Source organism: Atheta coriaria, unplaced genomic scaffold (genome assembly GCF_025399875.1).
Source record: "Atheta coriaria isolate IRGN ID8LTWV9N9 unplaced genomic scaffold, Caltech_Dcor_3.1 hic_scaffold_7_pilon, whole genome shotgun sequence".
NCBI classification, from domain to species: Eukaryota; Metazoa; Arthropoda; class Insecta; order Coleoptera; family Staphylinidae; genus Dalotia; species Dalotia coriaria.
In genome coordinates this window covers 1034788-1059402 of record NW_027045449.1, presented here as the reverse complement: position 1 = coordinate 1059402, position 24615 = coordinate 1034788, and the positions used below count along the sequence as shown (strand labels likewise).

At 32.9% G+C, this 24615-nt stretch overlaps 1 protein-coding gene across 1 annotated transcript in view; it reads left to right on the top strand.

Moving 5' to 3' along the window:
- Nucleotides 1-24615, top strand: part of ko (Stork-head domain-containing protein knockout) — a 42176-nt gene that overhangs the window by 2817 nt on the left and 14744 nt on the right. The window contains exons 2-3 of the mRNA XM_065308534.1: nt 4246-4287; nt 16265-16313. The gene's annotated coding sequence lies outside the window, so the exon portion shown is untranslated. The remainder of the gene's footprint in view (nt 1-4245; nt 4288-16264; nt 16314-24615) is intronic.

Genomic DNA, 24615 nt, shown 5'->3' with positions numbered 1-24615 from the left:
GATAAATATTGCAGTGAATTATAGTGATGGACACACACATTCGTCGTAATTACACATTTCGGGAGTTCTTGAGAGTTCAATGTTTTTACTTGTGAGATGTACTTTTACTTTCCATACTCGCCGGTTTTTTTTTTTTTATCTCAATGCACATCAGTTGATTCCGCGTAATTCTATAGCAAGTATAATTGAATAGTGAGTGTCTGTTGTAACGTCACACAATGCGGATATATTGACGTTAAAAGTCAATATAGTATTATAGTATTTATTGAATAACGTAACCGAATATGTTTTGGCATTGATATCACCATCATCCATGGACATGTCCTCTAATTGTTGGCTATAATGTGAATATCACTCTAATCTAATCAAATTAAACGACGGCAAGGACATTTACATCCTGTTTATTATGTCATTTTATTTGATTTTGAATTATTTGGATAATGGACTTGATGATGAAGTCAAATTTATTTTATTTAATAATATTTTAATAAAAATAAGTGAAAAATTCAGAAAAACCGCCAAAAAGAAAGAAAAATTAGCATTTTGAGCGAATAACTCAACACTGACGTCACTTCCCCCACTAGAAATCAACTAGGTGATAAGAGGGTTGCCTACGGGTGGCAACTCGGTTGTATTTTGTTTAAATTGTCTTTTATTTTCAAAATTTTCGTCCAAAAAGCGTCGGAAATGCATTTTTTGCAAAAATATCATTTTCACAAGAAATAATAAACATTTTCAACATTTTTTAAAACTCAATCAATAGTCAAACATCCATTTCACAAATATCAAAACAAATATCATGAATACATTCGGTTTCTCTTCCAAGTGTAAAATATGAAATTTTGAGTAGGTGTGGAGTACAAATTGAAATCGAAACTTGCATTCACTTCTCGTCCATGTGTCTAGCAATGATATTAATTTATTACCATTGTACATTGTAAATTTATAGATATATAACACACGAGCAGTTGTTACGTTATGATATCTGTAGCGTAAAAGTGTTGTTATTTTTGTCGCTTGTTGCACACGTACGCGCCGAGTCCGAGTAAAAGTTGAAGCAACAACCAAACACATGCGGCATTCTTGAATAAGAAGTAAGAGCTCGCCGCGCGCGCGCCCGGTATAAACGAAAGGGTCAACACCGCGGCCTGTTATTTCTGTATGGCGAGCATCACCGTTATCTTAATCGGCCATTTATACACATCCAGAGTGAAACAAACATCGAGCGACGTGCGGAAACGACAAGCCAACAAACGCACACTTTTATATACTCCTATTTACCGTCCTATCAATATAGAAATATAGAAATCTTTCATTTTGATAGGTTTTAACTTTTAAGTTAGGTTATGTTCTAACCTTGAATGTATAACAAATAATAGTGATGGGGTGAGTAATGACAATCGCATCTAATCTCATCTTTGAACATTATTTATTATTATTATTATTATTTTATTTTTATTACGATCGTTTGGAGTGTTTAAGTGTGAGCGCGAAAAGATAAACATCGCGCATCTCAGCAATAAGGAACAGGAACACAGGTCGCAAACATGCGAGAAATTTGTGTAGAAGTTTATCGCGAACTACAGTAGTACATTGGCATCCATTGCGCTGCGTTAATGCTAAAAACGTGAAGACGAATAAATATAGTTTCATAAATGCACACCGCGGTGAATAATGTAAATGTAAACGCGCTGGGCAAAGTATACGGTACGAAACGCGATGATAATCGTGCGACAAACAGTGCTACGCTGTGACATTGTACAATTTTCCTAAGTAGCTAGCATTAGGCATGAAAAAAGGTTAGGTTTTTGTACTGTTGAATCACTATCAAAGGTTGTACGTTACATCAGAACTTTATTTTTTAATTTTTGGTTATAACTTTGAAAGTAAATGAGATAGAGAAATGATTTTTGTTTTATTTTATTGTTTTACACGTGAACTTTAAGATAAATAACAAAAAAGGCTTTAAATTATTGATTTTTACATAGTTTTTGTAGAAAATACAATGAAACATAAACTTTGTGTAATAAATAATAATAAATTTACAGTTTACATCCATAAAATTTATGTTTTAAGTATTTAAATGTCATAATAAAGACATAGTAATAAAAAGCAATTGTTTTCGTCGGCGCATTGTATTCTGCTTTTAATTACTTGCAAAATAAACATGAATACACACACATAGTGTCCAAATCAAATCAAATTCGTCTCGCCTACCTATAATTTTATTTATTTTCTTCATTATCGTGTGATTTATTCATTGTTCGCTGGTTTTGTGAGCTAATTAGGCTTCCTGCCGATGATCAATCAAAGTAATATACACGTTGCTTTCGGAACGCCCGTACGGTAACACTAACAGCGCTGATAACTGAATCGAAATTCTGTTTGCATCTATTTAGTTCACGTCTATTAGAGAGGCGCTGGCGAGTGTTGTGAGTGAACGTTTTCGAAAAGATATCGCGAACAATAACGGAATCATTCGGTATACGCGCCGCGTAATTATGCGCGTACATGCAATTCGCATGATGCACAGAAAGTTGTCGGATTGGCGCATTATTCATGTCAGTAGTGCGCGAGCGAAGATTTCGACATTGTGCATTGTTCATATCGTTCATTATTTATACTTGGCTGGCTGCCACTTTGTTTCCACAATTAATTGTTATTTAGACGCGATTGTAATTAGCATGCCGAGGTGTCTTATCCGTGGCCGGAATGTGTAACATTGCTGATTTGCAATGGGAGTTACGGCTAGGTGCTTTGGTTTTTCAATTTTTGCGCAAATTTAGTTTTAGTGAATTATTGCAATGTTTTGGTAAAAAAGCTATATCTTTTCAAGAAATGCGTAAAATTTAATTTTGTTTTCTCTAATTTATAGCTAATTAAACTCATTATTAGTTATAATTATTTAATTTTTAAATTTCTCCCTGAAAATATAAAAAAATTGCTGTTAAAATTGACGAATTTTGAAATTTTGAGATTTTTATGCACTTTTTTCGTAAAAGTCGAATATTTTCTAAAATATTTTTTCAAATTAATTTTTGTTTTCATAAAAACATAAATAAAGAGTTCTTCTTTTAAATTATATAAAATTATTTCATATTAAATCATAAACAATTGCTTAAAATTGCATCTAAACTTCAATTCTTCTAAAATATAAATATTAGTTCACGTCCAATCACAATAAAAATAAAACCAAGCCAAATATTGTTCTTGCCCGAAAACTTTTTGCCTCTCCTAGCTCTTACAACTGAGTAATTTTACACCTTTCAATTCGTCAAAGTAGTGTATTACATTTGCGGTTAAATTAGCGTCTGTTTGTAGTGAGATGAAGTTATAAAATAAAAATCAGGTTACTTGGACGTGAAATTCATTCATTCATTCATTACTTTTCAACTCAATAAAAACGTGCAATTGAACAATTGTCTTTCCACTTTTTTCGCTACACAAACGAAATTGCGCTGCAATTTTATTACGCATTTATCACAACACGCTATATACAGAGAAATATAATTCCGTTATGGGCACATGGGAACTTATATAAAAAATAAAAACATTTTTTGTTGCTCCGCGTGACTGCAGTAAACTTCAAGTCAAAGTTTACAGTTGGAGACGAGTTGACGTGTGTGTGTGTGTGCTCTGCGGATCTGGAAATATTCCTGCGACATAAATCCAATTTAGTTCCGTCTTAGTCATCTTACAGTCAACATCAACACATGGCGGATATTTAATCCAATACTATTTCGATAACTATACTCTAGCTACATATATACACGAGTATATATACAAGAAGTTACTCGACAGTTTTGTGTGTGACATGAGTGCGTGGATGGTTTGTACATCACCCCTGCTGGTGTTAAGATAGGAGTAGTGTCGGCAGACGGGTTTAGTTTACTTCTTATTTCTTAACTCGACTTATTTCGTGGGTTGATGTGGAGTGCGTAAAGTTTTCGCCGGGATATCGGGGGTGTTGCAATCCACTTACTGGTGACAGAAACGTGTGGTGTGGTGATGTCGGCAATGATATTGTCAGTGTAATAGAATTTATGTGCGTGAATATTCAAGGGAGCAGCAAACACAATAAAAGCTAATTGTCGTAAACTTGCTCTGCGCCGAAATCTCTAAATCTTACTTAATGCGGTCGCGTAGATAAACAAGAATGCGTATTTGGTGTTTGGAAGTCGTAAAGTAATCTGCCACGTAATTAATTGAAAAGTTGAGTTAATAAATGTTTTTTGTTTGTTGCAGGACAAGAAATCAATATTTGGAGGTGTAAAATTTACAAAAAACGTAAGTTTGCATTTTTTAATATTATTTTTATCATAATAATAATTTTGTAACACTTTTCATAATTATTTGTTTAATTTCTGCATTTTACACGTAATTATTATCAATTTTCTGAATATGTGTCATGAAATAACATGCAAATGACGATTATTAACACAAAATACAAATTGGCTTCGAGCGATGTTTAAAACTATGAATCCATTGTAGATTTAAACATTCTGAGATAATTTTAATCGCTGGTGATGTGAAAAGTATTCACCGTTATTTCAATAATAATAAAACATTCTAACGACCACTTTGATGCGCTGAATGCGTTGATTATCCAATTACACTCGAGTGGTATTCGGTGGATTATGCATAAATATTTTTAGTATTAGTCGTATCCGTGTAGGAACACACTTGTGTGCTTACAAAATGAATGAACTTTGTTTCTAATAATAATTTCGCTAACAATGCGTGTTCGTGTTTTCGATCGGAGGAATATCTCACACGATGCTTGAGAATTGGAGTACTAGCGCGGCTAGCGGTGTTAGTGGGTACTACTATTAGCTTGTTACGAGAGTACATTCATTGGTAATTATTGTAATTGCAAAGAAAACCACGCAGAACTCCGGATGCAATGTGCCGGGCTTGCAACATACCAGTAGTAATAGTTATACACACTTCTATTGTCTTCGGAAAGTGTATAATTTCTTCTTTTTCGTTTCGTATTGTTGAAATTAAAAAATGTATTCATTTTTTTAGTTGCGAGGTTAGTTAAGTAGCAAAACTAAAAACGTGTATTTTGGGTTGCATTCCCAAAACATTATAACCAAACTTTTGTTTGTCAGAAAAATGTTGGGGTGAATTTTGTAATATTTTGGAAAAAACCTCATATCTTATTAAGAAATGCATAAAATTTAATTTTGTTTTCACTAAATTATAGCTGATTAAACTTGCTATTAGTTATAATTATTTAATTTTTCAATTTTCAGTTGAAAGTCTTTGAAAATTGCTGTTAAAATTGAAAAATTTTGGAATTTTTAGATTTTTGTAATTTTATGCATTTTTTCGTAAAACTCAAATATTTTCTAAAATACTTTTTCAAATTAACTTCTTTCTTCATCAAAACATAGCCAAAAAGTGCCTCGTTGAAATAATATAAAAAATATTTGTCATAAAAGTTTAAAAATGTAAATTTTTAGCATTTTTCCTAAAAATATTACTAGTTCTGCTCCGAAGCTATTAGCCAGAGTTCAATCCTCTTACATTTGGCATTTATTTGGTATTTCAAACGGTTTGCTAATTAAATAGCACGTAAGAATGTTCAACCGCATACATTACCCTCACAACAATGCACATTTAAATTCCTTGCATGAATCAAAACGATTCGCTACACTTCCAAACACATCCAAACACTTTTTGTCGGTGCTTTTAACTAGCTTTTGTTTTGTGTGTGCGCGCGCGTTGAAAATTAAAGCAAAGATCGATTAAGATGAAACCTGAGCTTTAACCTTCCTTCATCTGGCGTGGCATACATGCTCGCTGACATGAGCGAAAAGGTTGAACCGGTTGTTCCCCGTCAGCGGCGCGCATAACCATCATTAATTCGGGCCTTACCTTTGCTATATCGACTTGCCCATATCCGCGAACGCCGCCGATTCCCGGTAATAATGAATGGCCGCGTTATAAATAACCAACATTATAAATAAACGCGAACACCTCGTGCGCGCCGCACGATCTTACCACTTTTATTTAATTAGCAACAATACAATACAATACCATAACACGCTTGGTAATTATAATTTGACCTCAGGGTTCATCAACACACAAATAACTTAATAAAACTTTATAATTGTAAATTAGATTTGCGGAATGTTTTTCGAGTAAAATAATTCTCGCGTGTGACGAAATTTTCGTTTGAGATAGAAAGCGAAAATATCGCGATCATAAATCCCGTTGGCAAGAGTTGCAGTTCTTATCAATATTTCCACTTTCCACTTTCCACACGACAAGAGGCGAGTGCCGAAAGCAAACAGCGTTAGAACTCTTTACTGCATTATAATATACAGGGTGTTGCATTAATTTTCTTTAAAAAATAATTTTATTAAATTTATTTTATAAAAATTTATTTTTTTTACTAAAAATAAGTTTTATAAATAATATTTTCTTTAAATAATTTTTTCACCCTGTATAATTCAAGGGTGCAGTCGCGTAATATTTGTCTGCTCTCATAAATTCAATGCAACCCTCCTTACAGCCAGCGGAAATGTCAAACGCATTACATTCGTGTTGTATTAATGACGCACAGCATATCTTTTATCATGTTCCGCAAACGTGTTCGTGATAGCAATGCTAATAATTTCGGTGAATTCGCTTTCAAAAATCTCCGCGCACCGCAATGAGAAATGAGAAATGAGCAATGTTTATATTAATAATTATGCCAAAAAATTGAGATTGATGATGCTGCAAGATTAATGTTTTAATTTGTTTTGGTAAATGTTTTTAATTAATTACCGCACACACGAGAGTAGAAAGTGGTGTAATGATGAAAAAATTTGCTTGTTTTGTGCCTTGGAACAAGGTGAATAAAAGAATTAATTAAGGTTAATTATAAATTTGAGTATTTTCTATCTAAACTTTTCATTTTCGGCCAATTAACTTGTTAATTGTGAGATGTCCGAAGTGTGACGTGCATTAATAGGCGAGCCTTGGCATCATATTTTCTTTCGACTCCTTCACTCGACCAAGAATTTGTTTGGAGTACATTTTGAGATGGAGATAAAGCTTTTCCTTTTTGATTTGCCGTCGGTACAACATTTAATGCTTGAAAATTACACACAACTAACGTTAGTGATATTTTTCTATGTGTATCTTAAAATCATCAACTTTAGTTGCTTGCATCTAGAGTGTTTTATGCTCAAATCAATTTTTAATCTACAAATATGTTGTGTTGTTGCTCGAAGTTATTTGGAGCGGAGTGCATGTGAAAAATTTATCAAACGTTTGCATCTCGAGCGCTTTTTCGAATTTTGCAACCTACCTGCAGGCAGATTACAAAGTACAAAGTATATTATGCCCATTTCCGCGCTTTATAAATGTTAATCTTCATCAACAATTAAAGCAAGCATCCAACATGCAGCGATGGTTTTGATTGTGCTGCTTTCTTTTCAAGTTCTCAACCTAGAGCAAAATTCACAGCTTTACCTTGATTAATTGTTCTCTTTTCTTTTCTTTTTCTGATCTGAGTTTTTAAAACAAACAGTATTTAAGTGGAACTTTCTGACCAGAAGGTAATATGGGCGTTGAATTTACTATGCAATAGTTTATTCATGTCCAAATGTTTTATTATTACGCTTTCGGTTTGTGAAGATAAGATAGACAATGAGAGACGTGTGCTTTAATTTTACTTTCTTCTCGGGTTGTCGGCCATTAACGATGAGGAGTCGGAAATCAATAAAACCTAGGTACATCTGAGTGCAGTTAAACTTTATATTTCTGTCTGCTTCGGATCATTTCCTCTTTCAATTGATGGACACGGGCAGGTTTCGTAAATAATTGGATAGAACATGAAATATTTAATATATTTTCTACTTCCACTTTTAAAGCGCCAGTTTTTCTACGGTTTTAAGACACAGAAAGGGCAAAGTTGTGACTAAAGTACTTTAGTCACGGGAAGACTCGTGACTGAAACTCCCGTTTTGCTTCTTGATACTTAATATATTATAACGTTCATTTCTGTATAATTTAAAGTTTATTAAACTTGATTTAAATTTAATAATAACATTAAAATAATGTGTGAACAAAATATTCATGAATATTTAACGCGTGGGCGTTTAAACGAGTTTGAAAGCAATGATTTCGTAATTAAATTCCAATTGTACTCGGTTTTATTGTCAAAAAAGCGGCGAAAAAATCAAATTTAAAAGTTTAAAGCCCCTGGAGTTAAACGACCTCTCCTCTTCTGCTAGTAATAGCACTGCGCACAATTCCATGAAAAATAACAATTACGATTGTATAAGAGGGACACCGACACTCGCAGTGGTATGAAATCGAATCGCGCAGCAGACGTAACCTACCAATTACCGAAAAACGTAAACGACACCGGTTAAAGTATAAAATATAAAGAAGTATAAACTCATTACGTGATTACAGCGCGTCTAATAACACTCGAGAAAGGCGCGCAGAGTGTCGCACTCAATTGAATACAATCGGAATTCGGAATGTAATTACCGAATTTTTGATGATTTTACTTTTTAAAAAAGGACGCGGAGCGATGCGGAGCTCGTTTACGTCTCGTTGCGCATCAGAGTTCATGTTGGTCGTCTTCTTAGCGTTGCGTTTGGAATAAACTACATCCGTGTTTGCAATTACGCCGAATTTCGCGTTATTTTCTAACGTTACGGAGCATGAAGGTTACACGTGTAATTCACGTAGTATTTGAGATAAAACAAAAGTTACATTTTAGCAAAAAAAAATGTTGGGGAATAAAGCTAGAGAACAGTTTTTAGGAAATTGAGTGTAACGGTAGACGTACAAGTAATTTTTTCCAAGACTAGTACCACAACCCTAACAAGATTGACAGGAAATTGGATAATTGAAAATTTGTCAGTTTTCTTGATATTTCAATAGCCAATATTTCGTAAACTAAACGAGATAGAAAGGTCAAATCGCAGAGTCTTAATGTATGGACCATTTTCTATAAGATAGGCTAGTTAAAATTGAAATCTAAGAGATGAAATTTTCACTTCTAAGAAAAAAATTGTCAAGGGGGGGTGCTTGATTCTTTTTTTCGACGATTTTCAATAGCGAATATCTTCTAAACTAAAAGAGATAGCAACCGGCGGAAAGTAGATTACGAAAGATTGGATCATTCTCTATTAGCTAGGGATTTAAAATTATTTAATTTCAAAGAGTAAAGGATCGAAAAATGCGACTAAAAGGGCTAAAAAGTGACATTTTTCAATTTTTGACCATTTTCTTTAATTGTGAATATCTCGTAAACTAAAAGAGATAGGAAGGCCAAATCGTAGATTCTTAATCTACGAAACATTCTCTACAAGATAGGCTAGTTAAAATCGAAATCTAAGAGATGAAATTTTCACTCTTAAGAAAAAAATGGGCAAGGGGGGGTGCTTGATTCTTTTTTTCGACGATTTTCAATAGCGAATATCTTCTAAACTAAAAGAGATAGCAACCGGCGGAATGTAGATTATGAAAGAATGAATAATTCTCTATCAGATGTTAATTTAAAACTATTTAATTTCAAAGAGTAAAAGGTCAAAAAATGCTACTAAAAGTGCTAAAAAGTGACATTTTTCAATTTTTGACCATTTTCTTCAAATGTGAATATCTCGTAAACTAAAAGAGATAGGAAGGCCAAATCGTAGATTCTTAATCTACGAAACATTCTCTACAAGATAGGCTAGTTAAAATCGAAATCTAAGAGATGAAATTTTCACTCCTAAGAAAAAAATGGGCAAGGGGGGGTGCTTGATTCTTTTTTTCGACGATTTTCAATAGTGAATATCTTCTAAACTAAAAGAGATAGCAACCGGCGGAAAGTAGATTATGAAAGAATGAATAATTCTTTATCAGATATTAATTTAAAATTATTTAATTTCATAGAGTAAAAGGTCGAAAAATGCGACTAAAAGTGCAAAAAAGTGACATTTTTCAATTTTTGACCATTTTCTTCAATTACGAATATCTTGTTAACTGACAGGGATAGCGATGAACGGATTGAAGATTAATTAAGACTAATTAAGAATTTGATTCTGCATCTCAGGAACCTAGTAGGGGAGACTGGGTACGGTTGTGACAATTTGTGTTTGATTACCAATAGTTTTGTTAATTTACCAGTTAGATCGTAGAAAAGTAACTTTTATGGTAATTTGTACATTTATCTATACAAGAATACTAAAATGTTGGCCCTAAATACGACATATAACTAATAAGATAAATTTAAAAAAAAAAGTCAAATTGTCACAACCGGCCACACACCAAGGACGGTTGTGACAGTGGTTGGGTGCGGTTGTGACATGCAAAAACATACACTAAAATGGCTATTCTCTTGGCAAAAATCTTGTGCATTAATATGAATGTGAGAGGAATGATTATCCAGCAATAGAAAAACTTGATGTGTTAGAGAAGCATTCGAGAATTTCTTAAAATGTTCGAGAAATGTTAAGAATGAGACATCCTGCATCCAACCTGAAGGATTTACAGTTCCAATTGATCCCACCTGTCCATCTCTAACAAAATGATCATGATAACGTATTCACGGGAATACAAAAAAGCAAAAAAAACTGCAAAAAAGCATTTTGAAGCAAAAAAGAACAACTATAGTAATGTCACAACCGTACCCACAAAATTTGTCACAACCGTACCCGAACCTCTTTTTCGAAAACAAAAATTCGCCATGACTTTGTCGAATAATCTACGTAAAAAGCAAATGCTTATAAATAACTACCAATGTTCAATTTAAAAGAAACAAAAAACAGAAGTAATCTATCTGTATACAAACAACAATAATTATTAAGTGAAGCCGTACAAAAATATTTACTTTTGGCTGTCAAAAAGCAATGTGGGCTCCTAGTTACGTTAACGTCGCGCAATGACTGATGCAATACTAGGGAAAGGGTTCAAATTTGCACCCCGCTTCTTTATCCTCTTGCACCCTCCCCCGTATGACGTATAGTTTCGTTATTATGACGACTGTCACTACCGTACCCTGGCACAACCGTACCCAGTCTCCCCTACATTTATAAAACTTTCAAAATTCTAGAAAAACAAAGCATAAAACGGTAAAATTCACTATAATACACCTATAATATACTAACAGTTCATCAATTTACGTACGTATAAATTTAAATTGTCATTGCGATGCATATTACGTTGCATTGTACCGTACTGCATTGAATCCCGGCACAAAGCCAGTGATTTTGTGATACGTGATTCTTCTCAGACCTGTATACTCGTATAATGCAAAAATAATAAGTACGAAAACCGTATATTTCTAATCAGATCGCTGAATAAAAACGACTCACTTAATTATCACGTATATTTATATATTCATACACAGATACCGTTTATTTGGTAAATATCAAATCGAAATTCACATCCTGTGTGCCAAGTCTTTTGCCATTTTTTTTCGGCGATAATTATAATATCAAAACATCACAATGAAATCAAATATCCGGCAATTAAGCCCATAAATTCGCTACTTAGCACTTAATAAATCATTTAAATTTAGATTTTAGTTTTTCGTCCGCTTGACTTTCACATGTCATTAAAATTTAAATTATAATTTATAAATTTGTTGATAATTGCAGATCATTAAATATTATCTTCGATAATTTTTGCGATTTACGTCTTGTTGCTGTTGTTGTCACTCGTAAAGCAAGTAATCGAAGTACTTACTTCCGTAATGCGATATTTTATGTTCTATGTATTCTTTTAACGGTTGATTGTGTCTTTTTTTTATTTCTATTTGCGCGTACGAGTATGTCTATATTTGATTGAGTCGCAATGAAATCGTATCCAAGTCATAACTCGCGACGTTATTCTCATAGTTATCATGTCATATACCGTCTTCAGATCGATTTCTTCACGGTTCATGAATTATTACCGAGAAACATCCGAAAGAACCTTGAGTATGTTACATCTATGGTGACACGCAACCAAAATCGACAACTTTAGTTGCTACATGTTCATTTTACTCGGATGTAATAATCTAGGTCCAGGCTGAGAAAAAATGGATGAAATATGGAGAAAATAATTCAACTTTCTCACCATGTATAGAACCAAAAGACAAACCGGTAAAGAGATAATCAGTACGACTATAAATTTCCTCCTTTACGTGTGTGTAGCTTATGTTTGCGCTGCAGGTACATTATTATAGCAAAACACATATTATACCCGCATGGAATACTATACTTTATTCGTCAGTGCCAAATATAAACACTGATCGACGCAGCCGTTTAGATTGGGCACCAGATGCTCGCTGCTTTGGCTTCTGCCATAAATGGAAAACGCTTTGTGTGAGTACGCTGCGCCTGCGTGTGTGGAGTGTGGAGTTTCACGTTCCGAATCTGAGTTAAGTCGAGTTCTATGGAAAATCAACACTCGAACCTGAAATTGTCGATGTGTTTTCACTGCCAACCTACGTGTGCCGCAACAAAAGTGTCGTTAATGAAATTAACTTTCTTCATCGCTGAATTAAAAGAGAAATATAATGACTAATTAAGTTATTTATTTATTAAATTTGATTTGGATTTTTTGCGAATGTTGATTATTTTGCGACTTAAATGGAGATGTTTAATCTATTTGCCATTGTACTACTTTGGTAAACTACATTTCCGTCGGTGTAGATGTAATGTCGGCGTTGTCACGTTTCTACTGCCTACGTTTTTTAATAAATATTAAATGGTAAATATTCGGCGAGACTTTGACCTTAAAATGGTAGATTTACTCATTCGTTACAGGCTTCAGGCCACCGGCAATATTTTATGGTCATTCATCTTGGATTATTAGAGGTAAATTTTGTCTGAAAGGAAAATGCGTGGTAAAACTTAAAAAAAGATAAAAATTATTTATAACCTCAAAAGTAATAAATTATTATTATTTTTTAATGATTGTTTTGTAAAAGTATAAAAAAACGAAAGAAATTTATTAAAAAACTAAATATTTTGACTTAACTAATTATAACATTTTATAATTAATTTATTAAAAATTTCAACTTTTTTCTTGATTTTTTTCTATGTTTAACGTAAAAACTAAATATCCTTAATAGTTTGGTTAATTTATTTGCAATTCGAGCGTATGTGAAGGCACATTCATCCGTTTTGCTTAATTAACACGTTCGCCAATTAATAACTGACATCGGTTCGCCGGCCAATTAATTCTCGAGCACGCAGTTTACTCCTTAGCCACACTCTACACTTTATTATTTTTATTACAAAGCGTGTGTAATGACTGAAAAGTTCAAAATAAACGAATCGCGTTCTTTCAATCTCACAAGAAAAGATTTTGACATTTACATATCTATCTGACCTGTGCAGTTAAAAGGTTAAGTGCGTGTTGGATTCCTTAATTCGTACAAAGTTTAAGAAAGTGTAAATCTGCGAAAATCGAGTCGGCGCCGAACGTGAAAACTCAATGCGCAAGGTGTGAAAACGAATATGTCGTGATTTTCAACGAATATTCAACGTAAATTAAACGCAGAGAAATACATTCATCATAAACTTCCTTGATCTCTAACGCAAAAACACAACCACACTCATTTTCACCATTCTGCATTTATGATTTGCTGTTCGAAGTTGTGGCGCGCTCGTCGTAACTGTTCTTTCATGCATGATCAACGCGCTGAGTTGAAGTTGCATTACACGCTTCATTCGCACAAGCACACAACGCTCTTGTGTTTGTTATCACAGGCCAGTGCCTTCGGGACACATCGCAACGAGGAAGATGTTCCATGTTCTCGCGTAGATTCGCATTCACCATTTACAATTGCGCGCGCGGATTTTTTGCGCTTGTCTTCATCGTCGCTTCGCGGCATATAATAATATATGGCTGTCTTTCAAGATTGGATTGTAATTGTGCGTCTAAATGGAAACGTTTATTTATTTAAGTTTTGTGGAGGTAATTGCGAAAGTACATGCGTTGTGCGGTTTTGAATTCGTACACTGGTTTTATTTTTTAAGTTTTAGTGTAAGTAATAGGAAAAAAGTGAAATTGAGCGTTTTGAATCAACAAATTCGCTTGCACTTCTGCAACATCGGTAATTACGGTGGATAAACATGAAAGTATCGTGTGGCGGTGTTCATGAATTCACGTTTATCAAGCACCGTGATTAATACTCCCGCGTGATGCATGAATTTAGTGTTTTTTCCGTCAACTTTTCCCCTTTTTGACTTGAAATGTTTGGAAATTTAACATTTTGCGATGAAGATATTAAATTTTGTAACTTTTTCTTCAGTTTTGCTTAAAATTTTAAGTTTTGCTGTTATTTTATTAAATTTCACAACTTTTTTCTTACATTTTTTTTTCATTTTTTTTCATCAACTAAAAATTTTGACTTTTTTTTAGATAAAAAGTAAAAAAATTTAAGATTTACGTTTGTTTCGTTTAATTTTGTTACTTTTTTTTTATTATTTCTAATTTTACACTTTAAAAATCGAAAATTTCACATTTTGCCAATTTTTTCTTTAATTTTTTTCTATTTTAACTTAAACAATTAAATTTTAACGTTTTTGCGATTAAGTTATTAATGTTTTTTTAATTATTTAATTCACGTGCGCGTAATTTTTGTTCTCCAATTATAATTTGTGAGCGTTTAAACATTTACGATAATATAGCAAATATTTATTATACGGCGCAATTAAATCGGTGAAAATTACACATCTTCGCGAGAGATTTTATCTGTGCGCCGCTAATTTTTGAGCCTTGCCGTTCGCTGCCCACTCGCTGGCAACTTTCCTTGTCAATTTTAGTTCACTTACATGCAACACCCAAAGCCTTCAATTATCTTATTTAGTCTTATTACAGTTACAATTATTATCATTATTTACACATAAATAATACATTTCTCTTTCGATTTTTGAAAATATTCTTTAATTATTCATTTCGCCTCATAAAACATACTCTTGTGTACTTAAAGTAAATGTAAAACGATCATAACATGATAAATAATATCAAAATCATGTCGGTTCATCATCGGATCGAATCGAAAAGCTGTTTAACCCGGTCGAACTCGCTGACCTGCATGCGCATGCGCTTAACCTGCGTGTATACGTGTAATAGAGTATTCCATCGTGATGTGATGCGCTTTTTGTGACCATGGCAGCACGACGATGTTGTATATGGTCTGAAATGACCTAATGCACGAAATACTAGTCTCGGATCTTCTTTCTTCCTGCCTCCTTGACTGGTGTTCGGCTTTGTTTAAGATCTCAACTGTAACTGGGTTACTATGCTTGCTTAAGTTACTTAAGCTTCGACGATTTAAATTGTTGTTTTAATCAATTTACCAAAACCGGAAAATCGGATAAGTACGCACGACGAATTTGACGAACTGAAAACAATGGTCGATTAATTCGAATTCAAAAATTCATTACCATGGCATGTAAAATATCTTTCATCAACGTTTTATCAGAAACACTTGAAATGTTGATAAAGTTGAGTTTCATCCATAACCAAATCCCAGGCGAACTTTCATCGTTAATTTATAATAATCTGTGTGTAGGCACAACATGTGTATCGAATTAATAGACTATTAATCACGACCGCGTTTTTGAATTAGAATTTAATCGGATCTATTATACCTTTTAACGTTGTAACATTTACGATTTATTATATTAATAACCAGAGGCAATTAAAAACAGACGAATTAATAGATGACTCTTATAAATTTCAACTCATGGCAGTATTTGGTTTTGCTTTGCTCCAAAGATGTTGAAGTTAAAGTGAAAATCGCATGGGAAACTTTCATGAATCGAAAAATCATCACCGAAAGAGGCGCATGCGCACATGTGCATTGTACATACATATTTATTAACTCGTTTATGCCTTCCAGTATGGCATATCATCATAAATGTATCGAAAAGGAAATGCGCGCATGCACAAATTGAAAACTCGTGTACCTAATCAGAATTTAAACATGGAAAATACGAAATCGTTGCTTGGACATATTTACTACTTGCTTTTATCCGTGATAATTTTTTTATTTCCTGACTGGGATTATTTATATTTAAAAATTGTAATATTTAAATCAGTGTCATTTATCTTTTTCATTGCACAAACTTCAAAGTCATTTTTCTCACGCTTTAAGTTAAATTTTTGCGTCAAAAAGTAGTCTATGTTATTCTCCAAGGTCCAAAATATCTCCATACCAAATTTTATCAAGATTCGTTAAGTGGTTTTTGCATAAAAGCGTTACAAACATACTTTTCCTGTTTATAATAAACCTTTAAGTAATAATCTCCTTTTATTGTGATTTCAGACTCTACGGAAGTCCCGGCAGAGTTATATTTATTCATATAACATGAAATGTAAGTACTTATTCTAATTTTTATTTAAAACACGGTTTTGTACAAGTGTGAATGCATGTTTTCACTTCTTGTACTTGATGTTCCTCATCTCAACACTTTTCGAGCGCGATCGAAATCTGCAACGAGCTGCTTCACACGTCGTATGGAATATCAAAACCTTTCTACAATTCTTTCTCTCTCTTTGTCTTGATACATAATTGTTTTATATCAACAATTACGCCCGTTGTTATTTATTGTTTATTATTTGCTTTATTGTATTACTCGCCATTCTATTCAATTGGACCGCACAGCAAGCGCGCCTTTGCATTAATTTCCAAATGGCAACAACTATAAACTAAAGAATTAAACAGGAATAGGAAGCAATGAATAATATACGAGTAAAAGAGAAGAAAGGCTGGCTAATGATGAAGTGGTGTGAATTCGTGAATTGTTTTACGTTTTATTTTCCAAAATGTTGGCCATTGTTTTGTGTTGTGTTTTTTTTTTGTGTAGCCTTGACGTGACCATGTGAAAAACCAAATTCGTTTCAAATGTGTAGTGTGTAATTAACATATGCGTTTATAAGAATGAATTTCTATGAGTTCAATGTCAGAAACTTTCTACGTGCAGCGGTTTTGAACCGTTTTATTGCTTTGTCATCGACGGTGTGCGGCTGATTGTGAGAAATGGTGAACATTAAATGGCAAATTATCAATTTTGTATGGTTTAGGTACCAATTTTTTCGAATCTTTTCTTCTCGAAAATTTCTTCTAATGGTTAATTTACGCCGTGAATAGGCGACATATATTTACCATCTGCCAGGAGACATCACATGTGTGATTAACGTTTAATTTTTGCACATTTTGCAATTTTTAACTTTTTAATTTATTGTTTGCTTCATTATCTGACATGGTTTTTATTTTTAACGCAAGCTAAATGACATAATGTGAACGGAAGTTTAAAGCCATTTACATATTAATTAATTGTATATTTTTTTCGGTGCCTAATTTTATTCTAGAACCAAATATAATAATAAATTTGAAGTTTTCGGACTTGGCAAGTGGATCAAGGTAATTTATTGAATTCCAATTAAGATAAAATTTTATCCAAACATGGTCGGATATATTTTAAATTCTTTTAAAGTTGTATAATAGTTTTTTTTGGGTTAGGTTATATTGTAGTGTAGTGGTTTCATAACTTGCGAATTACAAAAAAAGTGCTAGAATTGCAGCGACAGCACTTATTAAATACGCGTGTGTTGTTGGGTGTGTGGTGGATCACAAAAATGAGGTATTACGTTATTGTTGTGGTTGTTATTGCTTGCATTCGAGTAGGTTGACAGCCTTGATGCGTCTACCTGTAAGGCCGATCGATGTGTAAACATCATCGCATTGGCTTACTGAACTCTTTTCCTTTTTGCTTTCTTGCTGTGCGGTTGCTGCAATGCAAGAGGAGCCTACATACAAGTGAGTACAAGTAGTAAGTACCTACATGTGCGAGTATAATGAAGCAGGGGCTTGGCATTCGTCATATTTAATTTTTGTTTGAGTTTTTCACTCATAATATTCAGAAAAACAGAAAAATAAAATTTTAAGTATTAAAATTTATTTTATTATGATTTTCAAAACAAAATTTAATTTTTTGACAAAAAAAAACTTCAAAATTTTCGATTTTTTTTTTTCAAAAAACATTAAAAATAAAACCTCAGAAACTACAACAATCCATTTTTTTACTAAAATAACTCAAAATTCCACCATAATTCAAAATATTTCTCTTTTTCTTCTTTTCTTAACAACAAATTCATTTCTACCTCTTGCCATACCCATCTACACCTATTTATATTTAATTTAAAGTAATCATCAGCATGTGCAAAGTACTTACTCCTCTACTCAACTGATACTTGTATGCAAATTTGCACAGTGGATCTTACACCAACACCCTCTCATTGTTGAATTATAATGTCTATTAAAGTTGTGCAAACCTAATGACGTTAATGCCATCTGCACGCGGAGCGAACATGTGCATGCACACATTTGAAATGAAGCGATAACTTGCGTATGAAAAGCTTTCGAGATCGTAACAAGCCGATTGCCTAATCCGGTACAAGCTTATTGAAGTCCACAACAACTCATACAATACAATCATCCAGTTTGCATTTAGCATTCCGCGCTGAAATCGCTTGATTTCTTTGAATTCTTGCGTATTTTCGCATGCAAATTAGTTTCGTTCAGATCCTGCTACACTGCTACGATTCTGATAAGATCGCTTATAAATCAACGCATAAACACATTTTGATTGATCTATTATGCATTTTGCACAATGTCCCGTGGCCTGTATATGTTAATTTATTTATACTCCTGTCGGACTTGAAAGTTGTGTCGAAGAAAACTTACGAGCACCGCTTTCCTGCGATTGATTAGACGAGACGTGAGCAGTGCACACACCGGCAAAGTACTGTTATTAATTTACTGCCAATTATATAATTAATAATTTATACTGCATCTACGACACCTGCTTAATGACGGAGATTGGGATATTACATAAATTAAAAAAAAAAGTTAAAATTTTAGGAATTTTTCTTTAAAAAATGTTTTTATGCTAATTTATCACTTACCAAGCGCTGATGTAACATGTTTTAGGTAAACGATGTAGTTTAGAGTGAATTGCACACTGAATAAACGTCATTTTGCTGTTAGGAAAGCAATAAATCAATATTAATCATTTTAATAACCATAAAATACTATTTAAGTTAATATTTATGCGTGCATATTTTTTACTGCCACAGAATACACATAAATCTAAGTGACGGAAACAGAATTCCAATATTTTCGTAAAATTAAGATGATATATTAATTTCTACGGTTTTGAGACACAAAAAGTGGTACTTTAGACACGGACGGCCAAAGTCTTGAATAAAATACTTTAGTCACGGGCTTTAGTCACGGGATGGAACCACTTGATACTTAATATACCATTAATCATTTTAATAAACACAAAACACTATTTAAGTTGTTATTTAATGCGTGCATATTTTTTACTGCCGCAGAATATGCATAAATCTGAGTGACGGAAATAAAGTCGTCATATTTTCTTAAAATTAAGAAGATATATTCATGATTTACTAGTATCCGTATCGCATGGTGATTTACATATGTGTGCTACACATTTCTACTGTCAACTGTCAGAAACTCCAAAGTTAACCGAGCGTAGATGAAATATTTTCTTCTTGCGAATTCGACCTTCGAAACTATTCTCACTCGTGATTGTTTCTAATCCTGTCAATCGGCATGACTATTTCTTCTGACGCATTCCCAATATGGAGAACACAATAAAAAACAACAACGCGCAATAAATTTAGTTTTGATTGAAGTGTGTGATAGAACACAATAGAAACTGAAACAAATAAAAAATAAGAGAAATAAGAGGAGAAAAAGAAATTTGTGATGTTGGGAGATGTAAAACAAACGTGACGTTTATGAGGTGGTAAAAATGTGCTATCTATAGCAGTTGATAAATTTGTAACTTTCTTTTCGAGCTGGTTACATCTCATTTACCATGTGAATAGACACTTAATTTACATGTTTTCGCAAAGGTACGAGAGGCGCCATTGTCAGTGTCCAATCAACGTCGGCAGCGCTCTCCCAGTACTGTCAGTAGGCATTAATTTATTATGAAATTTGCGTCTTGAATAAGTATCGCTTTCCTAAATGTCCTTTAGAGTTTTACGGGTATTTGTAGGCAGTGTCAAGTGTTCTTTTAGATGTGCAGTGAAAGCAACTGTCCAAATAGTTGCAAATTATCATTAGATAAATTTTAGATAATTAATAGTTGCTGAAATTTTATTTTAATACAATGAGAGGTATATATTGTCTCATAAAGGTAAGAATGCTGGGAGTAAGTTTTTTTTGTAAATTTTTTATCACAAACGTAAAAAATGAGAGAAAAATGATGAAAAAACGAATAAAATTGTTCGGTAAATAATGCGGCGTGGATAATGAAGTAGATATGGTTTTTTTATTTTATGTCAGAACTGATAAATACTGTTTTATGTTCTCCAAATTATGAAATTTTACTGTTTTATTATAATTTTTAATTTGTTAAATGAATTTTTCGCGATTTCTACTTGAAAAATACAAATTTTTGATTTTTTCTTTGATAAAATGAGTTTTTTAACATTTTTCTAAGAATATTTTGCGAGTTATTAAACATTCTAATATTCCTCAAAATTTCGCTTTATTCCTCCGTTAAAATTGCGCTTAAACTAGAAAACTACTTTTTGATATCACAGCAATTATTAATACAGTTAGCCGTAGTTAATATTTAGCAAAATAGCCTCCAGAGCAAATCGCTGGAATAAATTGTTTGTCTACAACAACGAACGTTTACGCTCGCTCCCGCGGCTAAATATCCGACAAATTTGATTGTATCTGCGCGCGACGCGCGTATCGATTAATCTCCAAAAGTTTAATTTATGTTGCGCCGATCGGCATTCGTTCCTGGATGCAATTTTCACTATTGTGTCGCTGCGGCGTGACACGACTTTTGGCACATTACCCACTTACCGATTTTATTGTATTTTAAAACAATGACCGTTTAACGTACGCCATGTACGGCGAGCGTTTTATTTTTATTTTTCTTCAAATCGAAAATTTCTAAATTACACGCCGGCTCCTTCGCGGACGATAAGCGCCCGCTGATTTCGTATTGTTGTAATTTTTATTTGTTTACAATTGATAAGCCGCGCCACTTATCGGTAATATACTGTTATGTACTTGTTACTTGATATTTAGCATGCATTTAATGGTTATTTTGTCGGTTTGCTTAAGAGCTGATGTCATCGCGAGGTTTTTCTTTATTAACATTCAAAACAATGACATAATTGTTGAAATAATGACGTGTTGTTGTTTTTATAGATTTGCTTTCAACATTTTAATGTGCCGAATCAATACAAATTTGTTTTTTTGCGAATAAATTACGAGCGTAAAGGTCAGAATCGTAAAAATTTGCGCGAATTCAATTAAATGTCCGTTTGTGTGGTAAGCTGCTGATAATTTAAATGATGATTTATCAGAAATTTCAATTGAAATGCGATTGTGTCCGGTGAGTAAAAAATTATCGATTGTTTTTCGGAAAAGTGTAAATGCTTTAAATCGTTCGTTAAATCGGACAAAAATCGCAATAGGGCGAAAACTAAATAACATACAATCATCATTTTTGTTGCTATTTATAGATATTTGTATAAACTATAAGATGCGCTACATAAAAAGTTAAAATGTATTATTTTTAATACAAAATTTACCAAAAAAAAACATAAAATTTATGTTTATTACCACAATTTCTTAAAAAAATGTTTTCGTATTCCAAGTTCATAGCATTCCACGTGATTTGTGAGTCAAGAACGAAAACGTACACGTAATGAGGACTTTGCATGTCGCACAAAGCTTTTGTTTCCAAAATTGGAATAACTTTCAAGATACTTATCACGTCCAGACACGATCATTTCAAAACCGCCTAATCACATCATTTATTTACATTTTTGCCTATTTAATTCACGCAACGCAAGAGTTATAGAGTTAAAGAGTTAAAAATCACGTTGATTTACAAAATTTACAGGCGAAACATTTACGACTCGCGTCTCTATTTATTCGAGTGTAAAATGATATGGAAATAAAGTTTTCTCCTGTCAGTCGAATTAAAGTATGTTATTGCAGTCGCCAGCATCCGATAGCATTCGAACGTCGCCATCATCCTTGAGGTGGAAGCAAATCGATGAGGTAAATGTGCTTGAAAATGAAAAGTAATGGGCGAATGTAACGCAACTAGCAATTAAAACCTTCACACACCTCGTTACCACTCAAATAACGTCTTAAATTCAATATTTTTCTTTTTGAAAAGAAAAAAATAAATATAAAATTGATTATCGGTGTGTAATCTAAGAAGTATAATCTGTGGGATCGGTGAGTGTGGTGCAAATGTTATAATTGATGAGTGAGTAAAAGACACGATGTTTAATTATCACGAACAATGTTTATTAAGAAGTATGAAGAGAAGTGAAGTTAGTAGAACTGTGGAGTTTGAAGTGTGTGGAATAACTGTAGAAGTGTCGCTTGTGAAATGTGTAGAATAACTGACCTTCCTAAACCCTTGTCACTCACCAGCAACCCTTCAGGTTGATGGGTGGTGACAAGAAATTTGGAAGTAGGAAGAAAGCGATAGATTTGATTGGTAGAAGAAAGTCTGTGACATTGAAGAGAGGGAAAGTTGACCATCGGATTTTGGGAATCCGAGCCGGACCATCTGCTACTGACCGCACGCTAGATACAGCGTGCCAAACCGTCCGACTCGGGGATTAGGTTTTTCAAGGGTAATAAAAGTAATTAGGAATTTTGGGAATTTTATACGAAGAATTATGGCATGCAATATAGATGAAGAAAGTTATAGAGTGCATGCAATATAGATGAAGAAAATTAGAATAGATAGATAGAATAGAATTAGAATAAGCGTTGGGTAATGATCCCCACAAATCTAATTCGCAAATGTAAATATATAATATGCCTGTCATCAATAGAGATTAATCAAGAGCGTTGATTTGGACGTGAAACAAGATGATTTATTAACACCAACGCCCACGTATTGATAGGTAATTCGGTTTCACTAATATTTTGTATTGCTGGTGTCTTCTGGCAATTCAATTATAACCACACTGACAATATAAGAAAAAGTGGAAAGTGCGCCGGTACGCACATCGCAGTCGAAGTTTATCGCCGATGGAAGAAAACTAGACCAGTGAAACACCTGCCGCACGAGACACACGAGATCTTGTCGTGTTGGTCTTGTTTTTTTCTTCTTAGCGCAGCGTTAGTTACTTGCTACGCGCTGCGTGTACTCGCACTTAGTCGTATTGTAAATTGTATGATACTTGCGGCAATTATAAGTTAGCATTGCGTCATTTGGGTTGCAGTGGAACGATGAACTAAAGTTGCAAACTAAAAAAGATTGAATACAAAAAGTTGTTTTAATCGTGTATTTTGAAACGAAAAAAGGTTTAGTTTTAGTTGAATTTTCGAAATAATTGAATTTTTGTTGAAATTTTAATGTTTTAGTGTTTTTGTTTGTTTGTTACTGCTTCACGCATAAATTACTCAATCAATTTTGATGAAACTTTATAATATTAAAGTTTATTTATATAAATGGGTGATAAACTACTTTTTGTTGATGAAATGAAACTGGAAGGGTTGAAAATTAGGGATGAAAGTTGGAAATTATATTACTAGAGGAAAACTTCCACGTTTTTTTCTTAGTATTTTGATTATAACTCGAAAACTATTTGAGATAAAATTATGATTCTTTCACGTTCTGATTAAGAATTAAATTCTTTATTTATATTTCCAAATATCTTCTTGATATGATTATTGCATCAAAAGTTATAAACAATAGAAATTTAATTTTTATTTAAGTTTAGTTAAAATATCCATAGTTTTTCACTTTTACTATGTAATAAACTTGCTATTTCAAAATTTGTTAATTTGTTTCCATTTTATACAATAGAAAATATAATTATGTGAAATACATTACAAGAAAATACGAGTATCCCAAGTAACCATTCTGTTACTCTGTTTGAGTGACAAACAAAGTGTATTTTCACTTTTTCTTGATTCATACTCGATTTCAACTGCCTTCAACACAGATTTTCTAGATACTTATTTCAGTTCGGTCGTTTGTTCTAAATTCGTTTTTCCTGTCGCTAGCGATGGGTATTATTTTCCGCGCATTTCCATTCGTTTTTACGAGTAGGTGTAGCGCTAGCGGACTGACATTAAGTAAAAATTTCTCTTATTTGTTGCGTTTGGCGTGTTGGCGTTTCCTGAGACGGCCATTATATAGATGACTCAGGACATTATCTTGTCTTGTCACGTCTGTTATCTTGTCCAATTGCAATGGACTAGAATCGTAATTTTCTTCATGCAAACAATCACAACAATCCGTGATTTGTTTACCATAATAGCATTAAAATGAAAAAATTGAAATTAATTACTTTTTGATGAATAAGTCGAGAACTATTTGAGATAAAATTATGATTCTTTTATATTTTGATTAAGAATTAAATTCTTTATTTAAGTGAGCAAAGATTTTGTTGATATGATTATTACATCAAAAGTTATAAACAATTAAAGTTTAACATTTAAATTTTTTAGTAATTTATCTAAATATCTTCATAATTTTGAATTTAATAATGCTATCAATAAAATAATTTACAAATAAAATACATATTGTTATCCAAAATAGAATTCCAAAGATTTTGCTCGATTACAATTAAAATTAA